The sequence below is a fragment of the Maniola hyperantus genome, chromosome 10 (genome assembly GCF_902806685.2).
Source record: "Maniola hyperantus chromosome 10, iAphHyp1.2, whole genome shotgun sequence".
In the NCBI taxonomy this organism is placed as follows: domain Eukaryota; kingdom Metazoa; phylum Arthropoda; class Insecta; order Lepidoptera; family Nymphalidae; genus Maniola; species Maniola hyperantus.
The window spans coordinates 114966-135198 of record NC_048545.1 but is presented as its reverse complement, the minus strand read 5'-3'; the positions used below and the strand labels follow the sequence as shown (position 1 = coordinate 135198).

The 20233-nt window shown below is 39.7% G+C and overlaps 1 protein-coding gene across 4 annotated transcripts in view; it reads left to right on the top strand.

The window, feature by feature from the left end:
• The first annotated feature begins 319 nt into the window (after positions 1 to 319).
• The window catches only part of Scp2 (Sarcoplasmic calcium-binding protein 2), a 90122-nt gene continuing 70208 nt past the window's right edge, over positions 320 to 20233 (top strand). For 2 of the 4 annotated variants that reach the window (XM_069501231.1, XM_069501228.1), the window contains exons 1-2: positions 320 to 420; positions 7849 to 7884. The gene's annotated coding sequence lies outside the window, so the exon portion shown is untranslated. Of the gene's footprint in view, positions 421 to 7848; positions 7885 to 20233 lie in introns of those variants that run through there. The other 2 variants (XM_069501229.1, XM_069501230.1) reach the window with 2 other exon arrangements.

Genomic DNA, 20233 nt, shown 5'->3' with positions numbered 1-20233 from the left:
CAAACTCTTGAGGTCCACATGTTTCACGGGTATGACAATACGAGGCTCATTATTTTTTGGTAAATTTACACATTAGCTCAGACGTCGGGATGTTACGAATATTATCTTACACCTTCAACATTTCGGTAAATCAAAGATATCCCACGGGATTTTAAAAAAAAAGCTAAATTCATGCAGTTGAAATAACGGATATCTAGTTCTGTATAGGTATTATATACCGCGCCCGCTTCCAAGTATCATCCAGGTATTTATCTTGGCACTCCTTGCCATACTGTACAGTTGCTGCGCCGTGACGCGGACTGTTCCTGCAGTACGTAGTGGTAGAGGCGCCTCCGCCGCACGGCATTCCACGTCGAGCCGAGGTCGCCGCCCGCCGCCGCCGCCGCCCGCCCGCCGCCCGCCGCCCGCCCGCCCCACGAGGTAAGTCTTATCTATAGATACCTACATGTATTCGTGTTCTTCATATTAAGTCATTAAAAAAGAAATAGAAAAATGCTAAAGCATTAATTTCGTATTTTAAAGTAATGTAAATTTTGCAATTTGTTTTAACAAAGGGCCAGAAGGATACGTAAAAGTTTGTGATTGAAAAGTTTTGGTCGTGCTAAAAGTTCTTAAAACGATTTGCGGATTACAGAAAACCTTTTTAAAATTTAACGTTTTAATTTTTTTTTACTTTTAAATTTAAATAATACTAAGTGTTTTTATAATTCGGTCTATAAAATATCACCATATTATTTCAATTATATTTATTGTGTAAAGGATCACCTTTACACAAAAAATAAGCCCGTTCACCAGATGTTTAATATTAAACTACAATATAAAGCTACTGAAGGGTGGATTAATACCTAATTTTCTCTATAGTTGTAAAGGCATTGGCGGTTCCTCTGGTGCTGCAAACGTTCGTGGGTCTCAATAACTCGACACGCCCGATTCGCTCGCTCGTTAGTTATTAATTATTTAAAATAAGAAACATTTTTGGTTTAAAAAAATACTTAGATTAAACCACTTAGATTAGATTAAATTTTCATAAATTATTATAGGAATTATAAAACGGGAATTTTTAATCTGGGAGACGTATTTAAAAGTTTTGAAATAGATTGGACATAGCGAGCGTTCCAGCTCGCAGTAATAAATAATTTTTTTAAGTCCCGAGTCGATCGCGCTGGCTCCCGGGATTTTGCCGTCGATTTTCTCCCTCGGGAAACTTCTTAAACGATGAATGTGTTACATAAATCGTCGTTTCATTCCTGAAACTAGTATTACTGATATATGGGTTTAATCGGGATTAAAAGACTAACTGCTTCTACGAGTTTTAGGCAGGCTTTTTTACAGGAGAATTTACATTCAGAACGGCTGGTAGAGAGAGTATTTTATTCATTTTATCTATAATTGTCCTTAAACAATAGAAGTATACAGTGCAATAACAAAACCGTAACATACCTAAGTAATGTAATACTAGTTCAGTATACTAATGACAAAATTACTTAATTGTAAACATATTTAGTTTAACAAATCGATGCTACACATAACAATAATTCTGTCTATCTTTTATCTAGATCTCACTTATCTTTAACTAGCTTATGCTCGCGACTTCATCCGCGTGGACTATCCAAATTTCAAACCCCTATTTCACCCCCTTAGGGGTTGAATTTTCCAAAATCCTTTCTTAGCGGACGCCTACGTCATAATAGCTATCTGCATGCAAAATTTCAGCCCGATCCGTCCAGTAGTTTGAGCTGTGCGTTGATAGATCAGTCAGTCAGTCAGTCAGTCAGTCAGTCACCTTTTCCTTTTATATATTTAGTCTAGCTTCTGCTCGCGGCTTCGCCCGCGTGGCCTACAGGAAACAAATGTCATTTTTTTTAAACATAGGACTTTCTTATAACCTTTCAACCCTCATTTTACCCCTTTAGACCCGTAAGATTTTCGTAAAAAATCTTAGCTGACACCTACCTCTAAATAGAACCTACCTTCCCAACTTCAAGTTAACAATAACAATAATCCCCTATTTTACCACATTTAAGGATGATTTTCCAAAACCACTTATACAGATTTTATTATTTAAAGCTGACGACCTAAAATATGTTGATTTCACATCTGTTACTTTAAAAACATAGAACTTTCATATAACCTTCCACCCCCATTCCACCCTCTTGGGAAGGATTTTCTGAAAACCGTTTCTTAGCTGACACCTAAGTCTTATAAAGAACCTACTTTCCACAAGTTCATTAACATTGATAAAACTTTCCCATACAAATTTTCATCCCCTATTTTACCACCCTTATGGGCAAATTTTCCAAAAATCCTGAAACACGTATTTCTTCATTTATGACCGAAAACCCAAATACCAATTTTCGTGCAAATAACTTGAAAAATGACGGACTTTCATACAAACTTCCATCCCCCATTTAACCCACTTAGGGGTGGAATTTCGAAAACTCCTTTCCTAACGGATACCTACTCTTTACAAAGAATAGACCCTCCAAATTTCATGTCTTTAGGACCAGCGGTTTAGGCTGTGCGTTGATATATATGTCAGTCAGTCAGGACTTTGAATTGAGTGACAAAAAAAGCCTTTGCCCAGCGGTGGGAGTTGGGATAGCCAGCTGTAACGAGGATGTTATTTATGACATAGCGTCAGTGGGCACGGGTCCCGCGGCGAAGGTAAAAACTCACGTAGTTTTACGAGCGACAGTTATAAATGTACTTCAGGGAATTGGCTGTTTACTTGTGCCGCGTTACGCGCAGGCCGCAGCGCTCCCTCACTACTTCGACGATATTAAACGATTATAAAAGAGTTTTCGAAATTCCACTTTTAGTGCGTTAAATGAGGGTTTGTAATTTATGTGGTGACCGATCAATTGACAAAAAACAAATGACAAAGTTTCATTTCTCAAACAAATTCTGACAAAATTATGAATCATTTTATGATCGTTATAAAACTTATGTTTCTACAAATAATTCACTTGATAAAACAAATTACCAGACAAATTGTTATTTCATAAAATATCATTTGACAAACAATTGATTTCTTAATCGTGTTAATTAGTAAAACAACATATCGCATTTTTTTTTGGATAAAATGAATTGTTTGATAAAATGAACTGTTTGATAAATACTTTAAGAATTCACCAAATCATTTATATGTCGACCGGGCCGACCGAAGAGACCGCTTACTATAGTGGGGGGCGGGGTCTCTTTCCTACCCCCCGCTCCCATCATCAAGAGCGAGCGAAGCGAGCTCGGGACTTGGGGCTTTCCGACTCGGAACGGTTAGGTTAGAAGGGGATGGCGGGTTAGGGGGGATTTGCAAAGTAAAACATTTGTGAATAGAATATTTGTCAAATAATCTTTTGTAAAATGATATGTTTGCGGTATACGACGTTTGTGATTTGATTAGTTTTTCAAAAGTTTTTGGTGAACTGATAATTTGTCATACGTTTTTTGTCATTCATTAGTGAACCAATTTATGCATTCTAATGAAATGAAACTAGTAATCTATTTAAACAAATGCATTTTCTTTGGGTGCAGTTGGCAAACAAAAAGTTACATTAATTGAAACACAGTCACTTTACACTGTCAATATGGCCGTGTAAAATGTTTTTCACGGCACTCGAAAATAAAGCAAACATTTTGGCGCGTCAATATTGGGTGTACAAAGCACGTCACAAAGGTTGTCAGCCTGCAGTGTGCAGTGTGCAGTGTGCAGTGTGCAGTGTGCAGTGTACAGTGTGCAGTGTGCAGTGTGCAGTGTGCAGTGTGCAGTGTGCAGTGTGCAGTGTGCAGTGTGCAGTGTGCAGTGTGCAGAGGTGTGCAAGTGTACAGAACCACCTTGCACGTCTTCGGCGAGCTTACTATGGCCTTTGGTGGACTATGGCCTAAACCCTTTTTAGGCCATAGTCCACCACGCTGGCCAAGTACGGATCGGCAGGCTTCGCATACCTTTAGGAACATTATGGAGAACTCTTAAGCATGCTTGCATGTTTGACTCCTAGTTGGAGAGAAAAGGGGAATATTAGTCATGCTATATTCTTTAAAAAAAATGAAGAATTGGAACATGACAAGTGAGAGTGGAAAATAATATATTATGATTTACAGGTTTTTAAAAATTATTATGATTATTATGGCTTCTAAGATAGTTTTTGAAAAAAATATCAGTTATTAGAAGTAATGACCCCTAAAGTCTTTAACAATTAGCATGTCTACGGAACCCTACGTTATGCGTTTTCTGATACTTCGTATTTGACCTTTTTTCGCTGTAAAGCTCTTGGTAGATTATAAATATCAGCGCCGAACGGCCAAAGAGGTGCAAATATGAAAACCTGGATGGGAGCTTCATATTCGTGCCTTTTGGTATGGAGACCTTGGGGCCGTGGGGCCGTGGAGCCCGGGGGCTCGAGCTCTTTTTGAGGAAATTCGAAAAAGGTTATCGGGTCAACCGGGGATCTGTTTGAGAAAAAACTACCGCAATATATCGTCAAATTGAACCAACTTCTTGCTAAAGTATCACGAAATTATTAATCTTTTCCAAACCCAATTTTTTATAACGATCTTCATCCGGAAAAAACACATTAAAATTGATGGCTCTCCGTCGGAGTTCCTTCGTCGTAGATCGTAAATTGTGCCGCGAGATTACCTCCCCACAGGTATATTACCAATATTGGCAATTTTTCCCGCAAGATTAATTCCATTTTTCATCCGTAAAAGATATTCCGTTTCCGATTCGAAAAAGTTAAATATTTAATACTTTATGCAAATAGAGTTTTGCAAGACCTTTTCAGAGGAACTGCTTTTTATCTTCGACTGAAGGTTGCCGCGCGGAACTCGTTAGCATAAGGAGCGTAGTTTATTTACTGATTTAAATATAAGGACGAAGTTCTCAGCAAAATCGTATTTTTATTTTAAGAAATACAGTAATGTCAAAGATCATTCAATATAATTTTTACTGGTGGATACCCGGCGTGTACTATGCTAAAAACATCTTCACATTATTGCCTTTCTAATTAAACCGGTTTTGAGCACATCGGTTGGATGATTTCTAAGTCTATACTGGACATTTCGCGACAGGTCGACATAGCAATCCGGGTGGGGACGCTCCGCACGCCCGTTCAGCCCCCGCACTGACCCATTGCGGGCGAGCGCTAGTGACATGCGGGTGTGCGGGGCGTCCCCCACCTCATACCCCGACTGCCATCTCGATCTGTTGCGAACAATAGAAACATTTTTAATGTTTTAGATATAATTATTACCATTAGAGTTTACTATCCGTCCGATATCAAACCTCTTTACGTTGTAGTTTGTGTCCATTTTATACGTCTCTATCCCAAATACCTTGTCTTACTTCGATGTATTCCGACCTCATCTGGCAACAGAAGATGTCACGTGTCACGTGTCACGTGTCACGTACACGACATACAATATTACAACGTGTCATCTGGCTGTTAGGTAGCTATATCTTATGTACAACTTACTGTAGTGCGACTTTATGTCAGTGACATGAGATCCTATCTACCAATACTGGAAATATCATATAAAATTCATATCATCCTCCGTTTCAGTAATATTTTATTCCTGAAAAAAGGCTGTTCGAAGTTATCCGATGGCCATAAATTTCGTGCCTCGAATTTGGCAAAATATGGCCACATTTCATTTTCGGAGTCAGATTCTAATGTTGGCCATTTATTTCAGGTAACAACCATCCGTCTGCGATTTTCTCTCGAGGTATTCCCTCAGCTCCAAATCAAATTACCTACCGATTACGCAAGTGTTATCATTTTAGTAGTCTACTGTGGTTGGATGTACTTTCGTTTCTTACTTCGTAACTTCAAAACTACAAGATTTTTATAAAAGAGTTTTGTTTAATCGTTCTGTATGTTAACCGATATAACCATCAGTTGCCCATAAGAGGGTAAAATAGGGGTTTGAAATATTTTGTGTTTCACGCGGACTCGCGCACGAAAGGTTCTGTATCGTCGTACAAGAAATAACACTTTTTTTTTAAATTTTCAATCAATCAAGCAATCAGAAATTTTTATTGTTTGTTACAGTATTCATTCTGTGAAAATTTCACCTTTCTACCTATTACGGTTCACGAGATACAGCTCGCTGACAGACAGACGGACGGACGGACAGCGGAGGCTCGGTATAGGGTTTCATTGGCACCCTTCGGGTACGCAACCCTACAAATTAACCGTTCTTCTGTAGTAATATTTTTAGGAGTACCTATAGCTACCCAGCCTAGTGGACTGAGGGGTTTAAGTAGTGAAGTTGATGTTGTTTACATAATGTTTGACATAGAGGTAGCTGTATGAAACTATGAACCTACACAGTTAGCGGCAGAACAGGCGCCATTCAAACTTCGCTACGATCATTAATGTGAAGTTTCCCGCTCGAGGGCGGAGATCGCTCGCGCGATAGTCCGAGACACCTTCCACCAATCTGTTCAAGACGCCATACACCCTCTCCAACTTGCAACCCTTGCACACTGAAGTGGTCACAGCTATACAAGGACGCTGGAAGAGGTGTGCCATACAAAATGACAGAGTATTATTCGCGGTGATTCGAAGGGCCGCCCCACCGAGCATAAGAATTAAAACTTTGACGCATGAGCCTCTAGTCTTAATTATTACTGAATTCCGCAATATCTACTTTTATGCAAATCACCACCAGCAAGTTTACCGGGAAATATGTAGTTCAGTAGGTAAATGTTTGTCGATTACCAAAACCATGAACTTTCTCTCTAGTAAATGTTTTATCACGGCTTTTGTTTCAGCTTTGCGTTCCCATTTCCAAGCTATGACTAAGTACTTGCGTACAGTTTGAAGCGGACTGCGCTAATAATTTAAAGTTATCGCTTCAACCGTTACGCTTGACTACTACAACGTGGTGAACTGAGCTGAAGTCAAGTCTTACCAACAATTTATGTCCATTAAATAAAAACACAAAATCTTTGCTGCTTTTGTGTAATTTCACAAACAACGAAGGATCTTTATTGTTTCGATTTAGTGTAATTTCCTGCCTCAGTTTGGTGCGCAACTCTCCCGAAACTCAGGAATTTGTGGCTGAAACACGGCAAGCTCTCCCGAGTCCCGTGCTTGTTATGTAAAGTACCTACTCCAGGCTTCAGCGCTTAACTTTTTACGTGAAAAAGTGTTTATCCTCGCACACTGGAGGCATTTGCATAAGATATAAGTTCAAGCGCCGGTAAGACGAGAGGTTATTAAGCAACTGCCTATTGAATTACTTTGTACCTCAGATTCGGTATACAAAAGTATAATCAGAATGAATTAAAGCCTAACCTAAGCCTAAAAATACAACCAGTTGAAGTATTACTACTACTACTACTACTACTACTACTGGCATACATAATCGCGTTTTATCAAAAAGACAGATTCTCAAAAGGACAAAGCACCTCAAACTGGATCAAACGATTTTCCATGTAAGGCAGAGAGAACCTCTATCGTAAACTTCCACTAAAAAGATTTCCTCATTTATTTATTTAAAATACTTTCTTACATAATTGCAGTTTCATCCCATAATATAATATGCAATGAAATGGTACTTAGAGAATATATTATAATAGTTCAGTATATTAAAGGGCGACCTTATCACAGAAGTGATCTCTTCCACGCAACCCGCACTTATAACAACTTATACCTACTTGGGACTGAAAGGCGGAGATCTCAACTCCAACTATTTGAAAGATTAAACTCAAACTATACATACCTAAAGATTTTGAGAAATTCTAACGGGATCTTTAATAAACTTAGTTCCACGTGAATTAAGTTACGGAACAAGCTTGGTTACTCATAATAATTAGGTACTAAAAATATATTTTTTCGATTGCAGGTCCAGTTCGTGTGTTCCAGTTACAACGTCAAGTAGGTACGTACCTAACATTACAGTAGAGGAGAGTATTAGACAACATATACCTATGTTTCAAGTATAACGACGTGATTGTGAGGGATCCATTTGTGATTGAACCGTCTCAACGAAATAACGGTGATTTTTTCGGGTGGAAATTGATCTTGAAAGTCGTTTAGCTCTTTAAATCTTTCGATTTTTTCCGTATTTTTTTCGTTTCCGAAATAATTTCTCCACTTTTCAAAGACGTTGCTAATGCTCCTCATCTATCTTCGGTCGTACGGAGTTGCCTTCTCATTGGTGCTGTCTTATCCGAGTGAGGGAATACTGAGTACACTGAACTTGTATGTACATAGTACCCCGCCAAGTTGCCAGTCCCCGCTGAGATTGCCAGTCCCCGCTGAGATTGCCAGTCCCCGCTGAGATTGCCAGTCCCCGCTGAGATTGCCAGTCCCCGCTGAGATTGCCAGTCCCCGCTGAGATTGCCAGTCCCCGCTGAGATTGCCAGTCCCCGCTGAGATTGGCCACCGTGGCCGGAATTGGGTCAGGATGACTTTATTTAATGACCGGCATGAGTCGCAATGCTTCTCGCTAAATATTCTTCCTACGTCACAAACTAGGACGCAAATGCAAATCAAATCAACCTATTATTTTTATGTAGGACAACTATGCATCTAGTGTCTGTGACCACAAAGTACAAATGTGACTCTATCACCGCTTCGAAATATAAATTCTAGTGGAAGAGTCGGCAAGAAACTCAGCAGTTGCTCTTTTCAAATCATAAAAAGTTACAATACGTAACAATACACAACGCCATCTCGTAGGCAACTGAAAACTCAGGTGGTTGCTTTCACGCTACTTTGTCTCTAAGGAATTCATCAATAGTTTTATAATAGCCTCGACTCAATAAGTGTATTTTTACACAATGTTTAAGTTTGTGTGATGGCAAATCCAAAAATTCAGTGCCAACAACAACTGCACAAAGTTTCGACTCAATCAGACAACACAAACATTAATTTCAATATTATGTTTGGTCGTAAAACGAGTTAATCACATCAAATGTTTGGCAAGTTATAGTTGGGCAAGTGTTCGCCGCACGATGTTCATCTCCGCGCAGTTCTGTGTGCTGTGTACACTTCCCCATACATACAAATCTGTTAGATATTTGGAACTATGTACGTAGTATGTATCTTTGAATAAACAAATTCACATATATAGGTACAGGTATATAGGTACAGGTATATAGGTACAGGTATAGATATCCTGAATACATTACATTCCTTTTTGGTTAGTCACTTGGTAAAGTTTCGTATAGAAGCCCGTTACTTCTTCATTACTACTACTAGCGATCGCCGTTAGAACATTTGAACGACGCGCGACGACGCGCGACGACGCGCGACGACGCGACGCTGCAGCGCGCAGAGACTTCGAGTACAACAAGGCGTTCAACTCAATTCAACATTCAGATAACACGCGACACTTCCAAACTAATACCATTTACATGTACCTACAGCTTTTATATAGGTAACTAGTTCAAGCATCAAAGGCCAAGTCAATAGCAGCGCGTTTCAAGTGCAAATAATAACAATATATCTGTATTAATGAAGACCCACATAAAAAGGTTTTCGAATCGACAAGTTTGTCTGTTTATAGTGATGATTGAATCATACCATTTTTCACAATGAAATGAAAAAGAAGCGGGCAGGAGTGTCCGTATCCCGTAGTCTCGTAGCCCGTAGGCTGTAGGCTCGTAGCTCCCGTAGGCCGAGGTCCGTAGCCCGTGCGCTTGTATTTTGAAGAGCTGACAATGGACGTTGGGGTGACCCACGGGTGACGAAAGGAACAGGAAAATATGAACCTCCCCTTGGTGAACAGACGTCACCAAACGAATCCCAGGGAGCCCTTGAATATATGTATGTGGAGCGAGCCCCTAGACTTGCGTCCAGAAATGGACATAAGTTGATGACGACGACGAATTTTAGAGTCAAAACAATAGGTATCTGTCCCAAAGGAAGAACCCGTCTCGACGCAGGTAGGTACTCCAAGCTTCGAGGTTTCCAGGAATTTGTAACAATATGGATGCTGCCGGCTAATTCATCCGCTTGGATTTAGGTTATATAGGTATACATCCCGTGGGAACTGTTTGATTTTCCGAAACTATAAGTAGCCATGACTGTTCCTAGGATACGAACTAATCTGTACCAAATCTCATCTGTCAGTTAAATGGATGAATAGTGAAAAGGTAGAGACAGACACATTTTCACATCGAAAAATACAATACATACCTACAACTATCAAACGAGCCGAAAGGGTCTGAGGTACTCAACATCCATAGGTAACGGCCAAACGACAGCGTTTGGCTTTAAATGAAAGGCACACTTAGAGAGACAAAGTCTAGGATATTTTTTAAACACAAACAAAGAAAAATTGCGGGATTGAAAAGTGTAAATCCATGGTAATAAAAAAACACGACTATGCCGTGCCAAAAACAAACTTAAAAAATCACTTTTTAAAATGACGCGATGCAGCTACCATTTTTTTTACCGTGTAGGATGATGTAAGGATTCAAACGCTGCCTCATCATACATCCTAAGTTGTTCAGGCATTTTGCAGTTATGGTGGGGTATGAAGCCTCACATATAGGTACGTATAATCCCTGAAAACATTAAACTTTTTTGTGCAGTTATGTAATAATAAATGATAACAGATGTAGGTAGGTACATTTATCTCCGTTCCTTATCATCGCACCGTAGCTTATCTCCGCCGCAGCTTGCGCCGCTCGTCTGCAGCCCGCTCACGTTCCCGACGACGCCGGGTTTATCAAATCCGCCTCACTAGACGCCCGCGCCCCCTCGCACGTCGCACGTCGCACGTCGCACGTCGCACGTCGCACGTCGCACGTCGCACGTCGCACGTCGCAACGTGCTACCTTTTTCGGAACAAATACACACTTGAATACGTTATATTTTGTTATTTAAATCAGTTCGTTTGTTATGCACGGCTTTTGGGGAAATATATTCTTTTATCTGTGGTAATCACAAAAAACAGAAATATGTAAAAAGGGCGAACGAGCGCTCGGTGTCTAAAGGACAACAAACAAACACGTGCCAAGATTTCCAGCTGCTTTGTTGATAGATATGTCTAAATAATTAAAGAAGTAAAAGTCAAAAGTTCCATAGTACTTAACTCTAAGTTTTGACCGGTACGTCTGTCTGTGTGTCACAGTCATTTTAAAAGTATAAAGTGTAAAAAGTATAAGAGTTATAAAATATAAAATGAATTCGGCAATTCCATAAATGTCGTGGGAGTGAAGTTGTGACTCCGAGTAGTTGATCTTGAGACTTGCGACGCGACGCGACCAACTTTCTTGATATTTGTGATCAAACTTGAGAGCCGCTTTGACGCGGGGGGGGGGGGGGGGGGGGAATAAGGTGGCTTCAGATGAAACAAAATTTGTTTAGTGTGGCCTTGTTGTTTGTATTTAGTTAAGTCCATACTTAGAGAAAATAATTTGGTGAATTTGGTAGGTATAATATTACGACATGGCACTAGTTAGATTCATACATTAATCAACCCACTACCGGCCTACTACAGAGTACGCTTCTCCTCTCGGGATGAGAAGGGCTTAGGCCGAAGTCCACCACACCGGCCAAGTGCAGATTGGCAGATTTCACACACTTTTGAGGACATTATGAAAAACTTTCAGGCTTGCAGGTTTCCTCACAATGTTCTCCTTCACAGTTAAAGCAAATGATGAATTCCTAAAAACACAGGTAACTCTAAAAACTCACAGATGCCCGGGAACGAACCCCGGACTCCCGAAGGGGAAGTTGAAGCCTGACGCGATGATCTTTAGGTAAATCAAACTACAATCGAGTACATTTATTTAATTTGTAGATTAGAATCGGAGCTGCCGGCAAATAGTGATGCAGTGTAGGATGCCATCGCCGGCTCACTACAGAGCACGGGTCTCCTCTCACACTGAGAAGGGTTTTGGCCATAGTCTACCACGCTGGCCATGTGCGGATTGGTAGACTTTTGACTTTAAGGTACCTATATTAAAGGTGGAGAGGAAACTGACGCCGGAATGGTGTTCTATATCCAATTTAAAAATAAGTCAATGTTGTACAAGTTCATAGGTACATAGGTACATATACCACTCGCCAGTCCCCTTGTACCCGCACGCGACTTTGCGCGTCACGTGCCGCAGGTCACACGCTTGTCAATAAACCATTCCCTACTTCTATACACCTGGCAGTTTATTTGTGAACCAGCTGATCCACCCCAACTTCGCTCGAGCGGAATTTTCAAAATTCCCGAAACACGTATTTCTTAGATTTTAACCGAGAGCCTATTAGCTTCCAAGACGTTTATACATCAATGCTGAATTAAAAATATATTCTATTGTACGTCTGGCGTAGTTATTTGTAATCAAAGTAACAATTTACTGTAATGCGTAAAAAATTACGTCTTACACGCTATTTAAACTTTGTGTCCATGTCAAAAGTACGATTTTAGTTTTCAGCATAGAGATAGTTTTAGTGAACCGCGCTTTTGACATGGCAGTTGACCCACAGACTGAAAATGTATACATAGACTATATAATATATACATTAAGTTGTAACAACGGAGAGCTCAGCTGGCCGCCCCAGCGTCAGCGGCGCGCCCACGCACGCACGGCGACGTCCAGCAATGGGTCATTAGCATCGCTTAACTAATGTGCATTTATCCATCGTTTCAATTTGTATAGTGAAAAATCTAAAAAATCTTTCGAAACCGTAACAGTTACTATCAAAGCGAATATGAATACTTAGTTAAACAAATAATCAATTGCGAAAGATACTTAGTATCATACTAGCTTATGCTCGCGACTTCGTCCGCGTGGACTAAACTACTTTCAAACCCCTATTTCACCCCCTTAGGAGTTGAATTTTCAAAAATCCTTTCTTAGCGGATGCCTACGTCATAATAGCTATCTGCATGCCAAATTTCAGCCCGATCCGTCCATTAGTTTGAGCTGTGCGTTGATAGATCAGTCAGTCAGTCAGTCACCTTTTCCTTTTTATATATTTAGATTTAGACTACGAAAACATTGCCTTTTTTTCAAAAACAAAATAGGTATATTGTTTGACTAGAAACATACTAGAAATTAATCCTTTGTATACAACACGCAATCTTACTAGAAACCCTTCCTCAGAAAACCTAATTAGAACTTCATTCGAAAATCTAAACCTTTTATAAACAGGAAAACTGACTAATGTATTTTTATTTAAATTTTTTTTTTTTTTTTTTTACTATTTTTTTTTTAATACAATAAAACTTAAGGCTAGCCTTATCTAATTACTATATAAATCATGACCGCGTGGAATGGTGCCAAGAATACTGGCTGCATTTCCGCGCTGGACAGCCAGGCTGATCCGCTGCGCAAAAAATGAGCCAGCCCTTCTGTAATAAACTGACTAATTGATATTACATCAACGTAAAAGTCGTAATAGCCTAATGGTTAAGATGTCCTATTCGGGGGTCAGAGATTCGATTTCGGGTATGCACCTCTAACTTTTCATTTAGATATGCGCGTTTTAAACATTTGCTTTAACGGTGGTGGAAAACATCGTGGAACAACCTACATTTCTGTAAGTTCTCCACAATGTTCTCAAAGGTGTGTGAAGATCTGCGTGATAGACTATGACCAAAACCCTTCTAATTCTGAGAGGAGAGCCGTGCTCAGTAGTGAACCAGTAGTGATATTATACCTTTATGAAAGGAAAATTGATGTATCAACTTAACAACAAAATTAGCTCCTTCAGTTTCTATCAGATCGAGGAACGCCCTCGCCTCGATACACGAAGACGCTGTAGTATGATTTTGAGAAATTCCAACAATAGATATCATTAAAAAGCATATATTCACACGGACGCGGACGGTGTTGCGGGAATAATTTATATTTTTTGATTTACCGCTGGCTGTACCCATCAATTAAATTTATTAACTGTAACACAAAGAAAGTAAAATAATTATACTTCGTTTATACACACACTACACACTATACACTTATACAGTCCATGGCGTGTTGTCGAAGTGACATCGTCACTTGCAGTAACACGTTCTACTCACGCAGCCATTATTTGATGAAGGCAATAGGAATGGCGTCGCGTCGTTTCGGCGTTTACTCATTGATTTGACTGTGTTGTAATCACACGCTTTAGTTAGCCTGTAGCCAGCTTTAAACTACTTATTATTCTACTTTCACCATTAAGCTTTGTTATAAAGTTAAAGGAGATGTTTGGAGAGTGTATGGGCCCGGGGCCACAACTTGTACAGCATACTGACAAATAGGCAACATTTCAAAATAACATTTTATTTAAAATGGGTTTGTTTGTCGGTACAAAACAATTTACGCATGTGAATAATTGCAAAACCATAACAACAAAATCCATCATGGCGGCGGCCAACGTAAGATGTCATATTCCGTCAAATGCACGTCAAATGACGTTTGTTTTGTTTTGGTCACAATCAGACGCCACCATTGAAAATTCATGAAATCATTTTAAAATTATTTGGAAGCACTAAACTATACATTTAAACTAATTATTTGCAATTTTAGGATAAAGGGATTTTTCTATATTTTTAAGCAAGCGTACAATATGTAGCACAATTTGTAACATCTCCTTTGGAAATAATATTAATGAAGAGGAATCGCTTGATAAAGGGACATGTTTCCTACCAATTACAACTCGGGTATCTTTAAAACAAGAGTGAATAGGCATCTTCTAGGTAAACGCGGCCCATCTTAGGCCACATCATCACTTTCCATCAGATGTGATTGTGCTCAAGCGTTTGCCTATAATGAATAAAAAAATAAAAAAAACATGATGTAGAACAATAATTGGATCCGAGCCTCCTCGTAATTATGTTACCTTGGTTTTTGCAGTTAACGGGTTTTTAGTCAAAAGAGAACAGCATATTGGTTGTGTTGTGACATGATGTCGTTGCCTGTGAACGCCGCGCCAAGAGCTTCCAGCTTCGAGCTTGAACCAAACACGCGGCGAACATAACAGACTTCCAATCTCACACAACATAAGGCGAACTTAAACTCAGATAAAACACGTTAGGCAGGAAATACAGCGGCGCGTGCTGTAACACTCGTTCAGTAAGACGAAAGAAAACGGAACAATTCACAATCTCGCCACGTCCGCACGTCCGCACGTCCGCACGTCCGCACGTCCGCACGTCCGCACGTCCGCACGTCCGCACGTCCGCACGTAATGGCGTGTTTCAGTTTCCACTTCGTCGAGTGCAGTTCCGCAAAAACGCTTGCTCTGCTCAGCTTCATTAGGACATTACACTGAAAGTATCAGTAAAGCAAAACAACCACGTCCGTATGTACACGTTTTCTTTCCTTCTACCAGCTACCTGGGCATGTTCTCGTACGAGAGGTAAAGCCAAACGCAGCATCCCAAGATCTTCACGGAAGATCAGCGTTGGGCGTCCTAAGAGACACATAATATATTATGCTGAGTCAAAGATAATTAATCATAGGGAAAGTAACGAATCTGTCCGAGGGAAAAGTGAATACCCCTTTGGGATGTACTCTCAACTCTCAAACACGCCGCGCTAAGGTCAACGAAGTCGCGGGCCTCATCTAGTATTATAATATACTAGCTTCTGCTCGCGGCTTCGCGCGCGTGGCCTACAGGAAACAACTGGCATTTTTTTCAGAAACAAACATTATAACATCATGACGCGCACCCTTAACAGCACCGAATAACACATATAACCTTCCAACCCCCATTTCATCCCTTTAGGGGGGGATTTTCTTAACTGACACCTAACCTCAAGAAAAAACCAGCTTTCCAAACAAGTAATTAATATCAATAATTAAAACTGTCCCATACAAACTTTCATCCCCTATTTTACCACCCTTATGGGCCAATTTTCCAAAAATCCTGAAACACGTATTTCTTCATTTGTGACCGAGAACCCAAATACCAATTTTCATGCAAGTAACTTGGAAAATGACGGACTTTCATACAAACTTCCGTCCCCCATTTAACCCACTTAGGGGTAGAATTTCAAAAAATCCTTTCTTAGTGGATACCTACTCTTTACAAAGAATAGACCCTCCAAATTTCATGTCTTTAGGACTAGCGGTTTAGGCTGTGCGTTGATATATATGTCAGTCAGTCAGTCAGTCAGGACTTTGAATTTTATATATGTAGATAGTATAGATATATATGTCGGAGAACAGGAGGATGGCTGATAATTATTATTCATCTTTAGCCGACATCAGAAGGTAGTAATTAATAAGTAGGTACTTTAATCCATGTTCTTTACAAATAGTTCTCAGTAACGTATCGCACATGGAAACCATCAACGTAACACAACCAGATCGCCCTAACCTAACCCTACCTATGGTCGCCTCCAACCACCCCTCACAGCGACCCCTCACCTCACTCTAAACTAGCTAACCTAAGCTAAACACTACATCGTGTGATTAGGGCGCAATTGCTATTGCAACCTCTCAATCAAGTCACGACCTACTCCGTTATCTAATCATCTCAAGGTAATCAATCACAACTTCATGAACGCTCTTAAAAGGATCATTGCATCGACTCTCTTACGATCTAAACCAGATCTTATAATTGACTTCTCATTACTAATTCAGAATATCGCAATAGCTCTACCTTCTCCACTCTGTGCACATCTGCATACAGAACACCATAGCATCGTGCGCCACACGCGCCACGACTACTATATCCACCCAAATAAGCGATCACAACAGAAACCAGGTAGAATGTAAGCTATTCGATCTCATGGGCAACTCATTGTCTAATCCATTTCAACATTACTCGAGGGTCATCAATGATTCTTTACCAACCGGGTTATACGATTCTAAAGCGGGTACCTACTATCAAAGTTAACTTTAAGTTACTATCACACTAAACTATCACTTCAAACTAATCATTATCTCAACTGCCGGTATATCTCCAATTACACTCTAAATCACTAGCGTCTGCAGAAATAACCTTAACGGATGTCCTTATAATAATCTATCCACTGAGCCAAACGTTAACTCACGAATTACTCTAATATTCACCAATAATTAGTATTCCATATTCGTCAAACAACTACGCGAACATTATTAATAGTGCTTTGCAGACAAAGTCACCGGATGGCACTAGATGTTACGATTTAACACAATGTACATTAGCATCGAACAATTACTGTTCTAACTATATCACAATCACCGAATTAAATATCACGATTAAGAAACTACCTACCTATCTCAAAGAATAATAATTAGCTAAGCTATAATCTGATACTTAATTAATTTAACGCGAGAGAGAATTTTGAACAATCAACAAATGCGTGCGTGTCAAAGTCCAACTCTGACAACTAAAATAAAGATGGCTACCTTCCGTAGAGTAAAGCTCATACGTTTCTTTTCACGGTGTCTACAGACAGTAAGAACTCTTTCAATATCGACCCTCCAATACGGCCATTCTGACATGCGACCGTCCTCGGGCGCTAGTATGTATCAAGCACAAACATTTTATAAACGTCAGAACATCCGCTCGTCCATCCTGACAATCAGCACAAGCACACAAACCACATATTCTAAAGCATGCATATCACAACCATTACAAATAAAACAAGCATGACACAACCAAAGCATAGCCCAACTTTATCCATAGTAGCAACTTCTAAAACACACTGCACCATTTGCCATAATAGACTCACCGCTCATAATTATGTCTCATAAAACCCGAACTCCAGCAGTACCCCGCTACTGATCCTATCACCTGTTCCAAATACCCACCACACTATACACCAAGCTAACTCCCCTCAGCTGAAACGGCCGAACGCCGCCGTCCATCCATTATCGGAACAGCCACCTCGCCGTTTATCATCTAAATGGCCACCTCGCCTTTTAGACAACTCCCTTTTTTTCAAAACAGCCACCTCGCCGTTTATCATCTAAATGGCCACCTCGCCTTTTAGATAACCCCCTTTTTTTTTCAAAACAGCCACCTCGCCGTTTATCATCTAAATGGCCACCTCGCCTTTTAGACAACCCATTTTTATAAATCAAATATTCTTTAACGTCGCAATAGCACTTTTCCAAAAGCAATTCACTAAGCTCTTCCTTATACACATCCAAACTCATCCTTTTGAGGTCAATCGGCAGCTTATTGTTCATTTTTTTTTTTACAGCGCAAACGCTTTTAATGCATGTACCACTGTGACATTCTGACATGCATAGCTCGTGCGTGCATCCAACCGACCCACTCATCCTTACCTCATAATCTCGTTGGAAATATTTTTGACATCTCCTAATAAATACGCCCATATCCTCTATGCTCATACATCACAGTGGAAGGACCCCCACGCATACACAAATTCGTCCAATTCAGCACACACACCTAATGTGCACCCTCAAATTAGAGTTCTTGTCGCAAATTATTCCCAAAAACTTTAACTCATCAACCCTCTCCATCGTCGCATGATCATGAACTGTATCATTTTAGTTTTATTTAAGCGCACTTCCAAGTCATTATTACTAATTCAATTAATTATCCTCCAAAGCGCCGTTCAATTCCCATTCCTACGTTCCTTCAACATTATTCTATCATCTGCAAACAATACACAACGAACAATGGTCGCTATCGTAATGTCACCAATACAAGTTACAAAAAGAAAACAAATATTCCGGCGAATTTAAAAACCTCCTCCGTTTTTGAAGTCAGTTCAAACGGAAGGATTCTAATACACCACACATACCATACACTCTGAGGTACCCCCCGCTTATCACATTCCAGTGGAGATTCGTACACCCTTTGGTATTATTTTTCATTCTAGCAATCCCAGCGCACATTTTCAGTCCATTCAAATACGACTCTATCCATTCATAAGCTCTTCTTGCAACACCATATCCATCTAATTTATCCAATAATATTTTATGATTCACAAAGTCAAAAGCCTTAGTCACATCCAGAAAAATAATAGCAATAGGTACCCTGTCATTCAGGCTATCATTATCTATTCCACTTAAACAGAAACAATCCTCGACAGTGGAGCTGTCATTGCAAAAACCAAATCGTTCATCCACGAGCACACCATTGGCATTGAATTTTTTTTTGAGACGTTTCACCATACCTTTCCAATCATTCCCGCTAATATTGGCACCAATGTTATAGGACGGTGCCACATCAATCGCCTTTTTTTTGAACACGGGCTACAGGAATGGTAACTATAGAAATTTTTAAGTTGCTAGGGGAAAACCCCTTATTCAAACGACTGATTCACTATGTCTGCAAATACACTGCATAGGCGAATAGCGCACTCCTCTACAGAGCCAGTCCTTATCTCATCTTAGCCCAGCTTCAGTGTCACTCCGTGACTCTATTATACCAAAAATCCCTTCAGTCAACCAAACCGTTTTATTATTACAATTATCCATTTTCACCTTCTTAGAGGGTAAACACAGCACATAGAAAAGTTATACAACATCATGAAAGGAATCAAATGCCTCGCCGACGCTTTCCGAATATTCGAAAATGTAAGGGACAAGATAAATTTCATGAATAAAATTATTTCGTATTATCCCCGTTGTAGTCCCTCCCATATTAAGACCATGCAGACCTAGATCGCGTTTTTTTTTTCAACCCTTACTGCCAATGCCCAAGTAGCATCATGATCTGAGAGTGCTAGATAGTCAATCTCAGCAGCTGAAAACATCAGACCACTAGCTATTAAATTAGATGACAACCGTGCTGGGACATCACACTCCTAATGCTATAACCATTTAGTAAGGAAACCAAGTAGTTTGGAACCCTCGTAGCCTTAGCTCCAAGCTTACGCAATTCACCATCACCACCATACCACATAACTCCTACAACTGACAGTCAAAATTGTAAATTAACTAAACTTAACTATTTTGAATAAATGATTCGAGTTTGAGTTTAACTCCATTAAATCACGGCCACTTTCACCACTCCTTAGCGCATCTCTACACAAAATAATCCTTTTTTCTTTCTCTTTTTATTCAAAACACACAAAAGTAAATCAAGCTTTTCAAGAAAGACCACGTGTGGGTATTAAAATTGAAAACATGTCTTGCACAAATAAATAAAAAAAAAAAAATCTTGTAACTTTTTTTTTTTTTTTAAACAAAGCTAGTGTTGCAATGATTTTCGAAAATGTGGGCATAAATCGTGTATCCCACTTCTGATGTCGGAGAACAGGAGGATGGCTGATAATTATTATTCATCTTTAGCCGACATCAGAAGGTAGTAATTAATAAGTAGGTACTTTAATCCATGTTCTTTACAAATAGTTCTCAGTAACGTATCGCACATGGAAACCATCA